This window comes from Babylonia areolata, chromosome 21 (assembly GCF_041734735.1).
Source record: "Babylonia areolata isolate BAREFJ2019XMU chromosome 21, ASM4173473v1, whole genome shotgun sequence".
Lineage (NCBI taxonomy): Eukaryota > Metazoa > Mollusca > Gastropoda > Neogastropoda > Buccinidae > Babylonia > Babylonia areolata.
In genome coordinates, this window is record NC_134896.1 from 437,501 (window position 1) to 445,000 (window position 7,500).

Consider the following 7,500-nt stretch of genomic DNA (forward strand, 5'->3'; position numbering starts at 1 on the left):
GGGAGGGGGAGAGAGGGGGGAGGAGTGAAGCGGGGCTGGCGGTGCAGGAATTCCAGTGCCATGTGGCTGGGTCGACACGTACGTGGTGTGGGTGGTGGAGGGGAGGGGGGAAAGGTTGTGGCGGAAGGGGTGGGAAGGAGGGGGCGTGGGGGGTGAGGGGGGAGAGGGGGAGGGGACAGTACAACCTGTAACGTGTAGCTGTATGCAACATGCCCGGCGTAAAACGTCTGTAACACCATTGCCGCAACAGTCTGCAAGATTCCGCAACTGGCCCGTAGCCTGCCGCAACTGTGACGTTCCCTAACTGTCTTTAACATCTCGTCCCTGTTGATGATGTATGACTGTATCAACATGTTGTACCTGTCTGTGACATTTCTTACTTGTCTGTCATGTCGTACATGTCTGTAATGTCGTGCCTGTCTGTGACATTTCTTACCTGTCTGTGAAATGTAACTGTCTGTAATGTCGTACCTGTTTATGACATTTCTTACCTGTCTGCGAAATGTAACTGTAATGTCGTACCTGTTTATGACATTTCTTACCTGTCTGTAATGTCGTACCTGTCTGTGACATGTCTTACCTGTCTGTGACATTTCTTAACTGTCTGTAATGTCGTTCCTGTCTGTGACATTTCTTACCTGTCTGTAATGTCGTACCTGTCTGTGACATGTCGTACCTGTCTGTGACATTTCTTACATGTCTGTGACATTTCTTACCTGTCTGTAATGTCGTGCCTGTCTGTGACATTTCTTACCTGTCTTTAATGTCCTACCTGTCTGTGACATTTCTTACCTGTCTGTGACATTTCTTACCTGTCTGTAATGTCGTACCTGTCTGTGACATGTCGTTCCTGTCTGTGACATTTCTTACCTGTCTGTAATGTCGTGCCTGTCTGTGATGTCGTACCTGTCTGTGACATGTCGTACCTGTCTGTGAAATGTAACTGTCTGTAATGTCGTACCTGTCTGTAATGTCGTACATGTCTGTGACATTTCTTACCTGTCTGTAATGTCGCACCTGTCTGTGACAAGTCGTATCTGTCTGTGACATGTCTTACTTGTCTGTGACATTTCTTACCTGTCTGTAATGTCGTACCTGTCTGTGACATTTCTTACCTGTCTGTGACATGTCTTACCTGTCTGTGACATTTCTTACCTGTCTGTGACATTTCTTACCTGTCTGTGACATGTCGTTCCTGTTTGTGACTTTTCTTACCTGTCTGTAATGTCGTACCTGTCTGTGAAATGTAATTGTAATGTCGTACCTGTCTGTAATGTCATACATGTCTGTGACATTTCTTACCTGTATGTAAAGTCGTACCTGTCTGTGACATGTCTTACCTGTCTGACATTTCTTACCTGTCTGTAATGTCGTACCTGTCTGTGACATTTCTTACCTGTCTGTGACATTTCTTACCTGTCTGTAATGTCGTACCTGTCTGTGACATGCCGTACCTGTCTGTGAAATGTAACTGTCTGTAATGTCGTACCTGTCTGTGACATGCCGTACCTGTCTGTGAAATGTAACTGTCTGTAATGTCGTACTTGTCTGTAATGTCGTACATCTCTGTGACATTTCTTACCTGTCTGTAATGTCGTACCTGTCTGTGACATGCCGTACCTGTCTGTGAAATGTACCTGTCTGTAATGTCGTACATGTCTGTGACATGTCTTACCTGTCTGTGACATTTCATACCTGTCTGTAATGTCGCACCTGTCTGTGACATGTCGTACCTGTCTGTGACATGTCTTACCTGTCTGTGACATTTCTTACCTGTCTGTAATGTCGTACCTGTCTGTGGCATTTCTTACCTGTCTGTGACATTTGTTACCTGTCTGTAATGTCGTACCTGTCTGTGATGTCGTACCTGTCTGTGGAATGTAACTGTCTGTAATGTCGTACCTGTCTGTAATGTTGTACCTGTCTGTGACATTTCTTACCTGTCTGTAATGTCGTACCTGTCTGTGACATGTCGTACCTGTCTGTGACATGTCGTACCTGACTGTGACATTTCTTACGTGTCTGTATCATGTAATTCTAACACGTCGTTTTCCATTACTGACAGGTGTGTCATTGTACCACACCTGTGTGTTCACAACATTGACAGGTGTGTCATTGTACCACACCTGTTATTCAGAAACATTGACAGGTGACAGTATTGGGTGCACGTGCATGAACACACACACACACACACACACACACACACACACAAGTGGAGTGATGGCCTGGAGGTAACGCGTCCGCCTAGGAAGCGAGAGAATCTGAGTGCGTTGGTTCGAATCACGGCTCAGCCGCCGATATTTTCTCCCCCTCCACTAGACCTTAAGTGGTGGTCTGGACGCTTGTCATTCGGATGAGACGATAAACCGAGGTCCCGTGTGCAGCATGCACTTAGCGCACGTAAAAGAACCCACGGCAACAAAATGGTTGTCCCTGACAGAATTCTGTAGAAAAATCCACTTCCATAGGAAAAACAAATAAAACTGCACGCAGGAAAAAAAAAAAAAAAAGAAAAAAGAAGAAAAGGGGGTGGCGCTGTAGTGTGGCGACGCACTTTCCCTGGGGAGAGCAGCCCGAATATCACACAGAGAAATCCGTTGTGATAAAAAGAAATACAAATACACACACACACACACACACACACACACACACACACACACACACTCTCTCTCTCTCTCTCTCTCTCTCTCTATCATACGGTTCCAGGCAAAAAGTGGAGTGTGTGATATAGCTACAGGTAAACAGACAATGAGTGTGTGATATAGCTACAGGTAGACAGACAATGAATGTGTGATATAGCTACAGGTAAACAGACAATGAGTGTGTGATATAGCTATAGGTAAACAGACAATGAATGTGTTATAGCTACAGGTAAACAGACAATGAGTGTGTGATATAGCTACAGGTAGACAGACAATGAATGTGTGATATAGCTACAGGTAGACAGACAATGAGTGTGTGATATAGCTACAGGTAGACAGACAATGAATGTGTGATATAGCTACAGGTAAACAGACAATGAGTGTGTGATATAGCTACACGTAAACAGACAATGAGCGTGTGATATAGCTACAGGTAGACAGACAATGAGTGTGTGATATAGCTACAGGTAGACAGACAATGAATGTGTGATATAGCTACAGGTAGACAGACAATGAATGTGCGATATAGCTACAGGTAGACAGACAATGGATGTGTGATATAGCTATAGGTAAACAGACAATGAATGTGTGATATAGCTGCAGGTAGACAGACAATGAGTGTGTGATATAGCTACAGGTGGTGGTGGTGGTGTGTCCATCGAGATCGATGATGACCATCGTTGTCATCCAGATGGGGGATGGGGGGAGGGTGGTGGTGGGGTGGGGGGAAGGATGCTCATGAGTCTATCTGTGAGTGCGCAGATGGCTGAATAGTCCAATCTGCGCATGAAATGTTCGCTGACAGTTGGGGCAGACAAAGACAGGCATATCATTGTCAGGGAGCTTGTTTGCCCGTGACTTTCTGGCCTGCCTCTTCTGAACAGCTGCAGCAGTCCTGTTGGCCTCGCACAACTTGGCGCCTTTGTGCACAACAGCGCGCCATTTGTTACGGTCCACTGCAGATTCCTCCCAGGAGTCAGGGTTGATATCAAACGCTTTCAGAGAGACTTTCAGAGTATCTCTGAAGCGCTTCTTCTGACCTCCGTGTGATCTCTTCCCTTGTTGCAGCTCACCATAGAAGAGCCTTTTGGGCAGCCGATGGTCTGGCATGCGCGCCACGTGTCCAGCCCAGCGAAGCTGGGACTGCATCAGGATGGTGAAGATGCTGGGAAGGGTGGCTTTTGCGAGCACCTCTGTGTCTGGGGTCCTGTCTTGCCACTTGATGTTCAGTAGCTTCCTGAGGCATGTTGTGTGGAAGTGGTTCAGCTTCTTGGCATGTCGTTGGTACACTGTCCAAGTTTCGCAGCCGTACAGTAGTGTGGGGAGAACTACTGCTCTGTAGACCTTTAGCTTGGTCTCAAGACTAATGCCTCTTCTGTTCCAGACATTTGCACTGAGTCTACCAAAAGTTGCACTTGCTCTTGCAATCCTGACATTCACTTCATCGTCGATGGTCGCATTTCGTGACAGTGTGCTGCCAAGGTATGTGAACCGCTCCACCGCACTGAGTCTCTGACCGTTGACTGTGATGTTGGGCTCAACGTAGGGTTTCCCTGGGGCTGGCTGATGGAGAACTTCAGTTTTCCTCGTGCTGATGGTAAGGCCGAAGTTCCTGCTGGCAGTGGCAAACTTGTCGACGCTGAGTTGCATGTCAGCTTCAGATCCAGCGTTGAGGGCACAGTCATCAGCAAACAAAAAGTCTCTGATGATGTCTGTCATGACCTTCGTTTTTGCTTGAAGCCTTCTGAGGTTAAACAGCTTGCCATCTGTTCGGTACTTTAGGCCGATTCCAACATCGCCATCTCTGAAGGCATCAGTAAGCATTGCAGAGAACATGAGGCTGAACAGCGTTGGAGCCAGGACGCAGCCTTGCTTGACACCATTTGTGACAGCAAAAGGAGCAGATGTTTCGCCATTGTCCTGGACTCGAGCCTGCATACCTTCATGGAATTGGCTGACCAAGGAAATAAATTTCTGAGGGCATCCGTACTTGGCCATGATCTTCCACAGTCCCTCTCTACTCACGGTGTCAAAGGCCTTAGTGAGGTCGACATAGGTGGAGAACAGATCAGCATTTTGCTCCTGACATTTCTCTTGCAGCTGCCTTGCAGCAAACACCATGTCGGTGGTTCCGCGCTCTTTCCGGAATCCACATTGGCTCTCAGGCAAATGACCTTGGTCAAGGTGTGCTGTGAGGCGGTTTAGTAGGATCCTGGCAAGTATCTTGCCTGCGATGGAGAGCAAGGAAATGCCCCGATGGTTATCACAGGCTTGCCGGTTCCCCTTTCGCTTGTACAAGTGAATGATAGATGCATCTTTGAAATCCTGGGGGATCGTCTCTTCTTTCCACATGAGTGAGTACAGCTGATGAAGCTTCTCAGTCAGCACAGTGCCTCCATCCTTGTAGACCTCTGCTGGTATGGAGTCTGAGCCAGGTGCTTTGCCATTGGATAGCAGACGGATTGCTTTCTGGGTCTCAAGAAGTGTTGGCGGATCGTCCAGTGCTTCGTTGGTGGGGACTTGTGGGAGACGGTCTATGGCTTCATCATTTATGGAGGAAGGGCGATTTAAGACACTGTTGAAGTGCTCAGCCCATCGTTCGAGAATGTTCTCCTTCTCGGTGATCAAGGTATTCCCATCTGCACTGAGGAGGGGGGATGATCCTGAGGATGTGGGGCCATAGACTTCTTTTAAGGAATCATAGAACCTCTTCATATCGTGCCTGTCAGCATATCCCTGGATCTCATCAGCTTTGTCACTCAGCCACTTATCCTGCATCTGGCGTAACTTTTGCTGAACAGTCCTGCGGATGGCATTGTACGCATCCTTTTTTGATGTGGACTTTGGGTTGCTCAGGTGGGCTTGATGCAGACGGCGTTTCTCATCCAGAAGCTGCTTGATTTCATCACAGTTTTCATCAAACCAGTCTTTGTGCTTTCTGATCATGGGTCCCAGGGTCTCTGAAGCTGTACTATAGATCAGCTCACGCAGGGTCCTCCAGTCAGACTCCACATTCTGGTTGTTCAGAGAGGCGGATTCCAGACGATCTTCCAGCAGCTCCACAAAGGACTGTTTGATGGTGATGTTTTTCAGCTTAGCGATGTTGAGCCGTTTTGGAGCCTTCTGGCCTTGGGGGCGTCTCTTGGGCTGGATTCGAATATTCAGCTTCGAGACTACAAGGCGATGGTCTGTCCAACACTCGGCGCCGCACATGGTCTTTGTTACACGTACATCTTGCCTATCCCTTTTCCTGACGATGACATAATCGATGAGATGCCAATGCTTTGAGCGAGGGTGCATCCATGACGTCCTGTTACGGGTAGGGAGGCAGAAAGCTGTGTTGGTTATCAGCAGTTCGTGCTCTGCACATGTCTGAAGCAAAAGCAATCCATTTGGGTTGCAGTGGCCCACACCGTGCTTTCCAATCACTCCATCCCAGGAGATGTAGTCAGAGCCAACTCTAGCATTGAAGTCCCCAAGAATGATGAGCTTGTCTGCTTTAGGGATGGCAGCAATGACAGAGTGAAGGTCCTCGTAGAACTTCGCCTTCACTTCATCCGGGTTGGTCATGGTTGGGGCGTAGGCACTGACAATGGTGAGGTGCTTCTGGCCAGATGCCAGTGGGAGTTTCATGGTCATAAGCCTATCGTTGACTCCCTTTGGGATTCCAGCTAGCTTGCTGACAAGTGCTGTTTTTACTGCAATGAGTGTGTGATATAGCTACAAGTAGACAGACAATGAATGTGTGATATAGCTACAGGTAGACAGACAATGAGTGTGTGATATAGCTACAGGTAGACAGACAATGAATGTGTGATATAGCTACAGGTAGACAGACAATGAATGTGTGATATAGCTACAGGTAGACAGACAATGACAGGAGAGGCACTGGACGGAAAGCACAGAGAACTGAGAGGACAGCCAGGGAGCGGTCACACCCCCAGGACAAGGGAGCCTACCCATGGAGGTGCTTTCTCCCTCAGCTGTGGAACCAGGACAGCCAGGGAGCGGTCACACCCCCAGGACAAGGGAGCCTACCATTGGTGGTGCTTTCTCCCTCAGCTGTGGAACTCCGTGTCAGTAAAACTATACATGGAGGACAACGCGAACGGTTCTGTTTCTGTGCTCTGTCAAGCTGCTGTATTCACACCGAGGGATGGAGGATGGACTGAGAAAGGCGTTGTCTGAGCAGGAAACACACACACACACACACACACACACACACACACACACACACACACACACACACACACACTCACTCACTCACACACACACACATCCGCACGCACGCACACACACACACTCACACACACATCCACACGCGCGCACACACACACACACACATCCGCACGCACACACACACACACATCCGCACGCACACACACACACACACACACACACACACACTCACACACACACACACATCCGCACGCATGCGCACACACACACACACACACATCCGCACGCACACACACACACACACACACACACTCACACACACACATCCGCACGCACGCGCACACACACACACACACACACACACACATCCGCACGCACGCGCGCGCACACACACACACACACACACACACACACGCTTTCTTTCTATGATGATGTTTTAGTGTGTTTTTTCTGTTCCTTCGGGTTCATACAATTTTGTCACATCATCACACAAAATAATCTCATTAGTGATTATATACCACATTAATACATATTCATTGTTCAAAGATGGATTTTTCTTTTGCTGTTACACGCGATCGGTGATAAGAAACTCTAGGGAGGTTTTCAGAGAAGAAGCCCCCCCTCAGTCAAGTGTTTCGGCCCTTAACCCTTTACACTCTAAAGGGGCCGGGCCGCACCC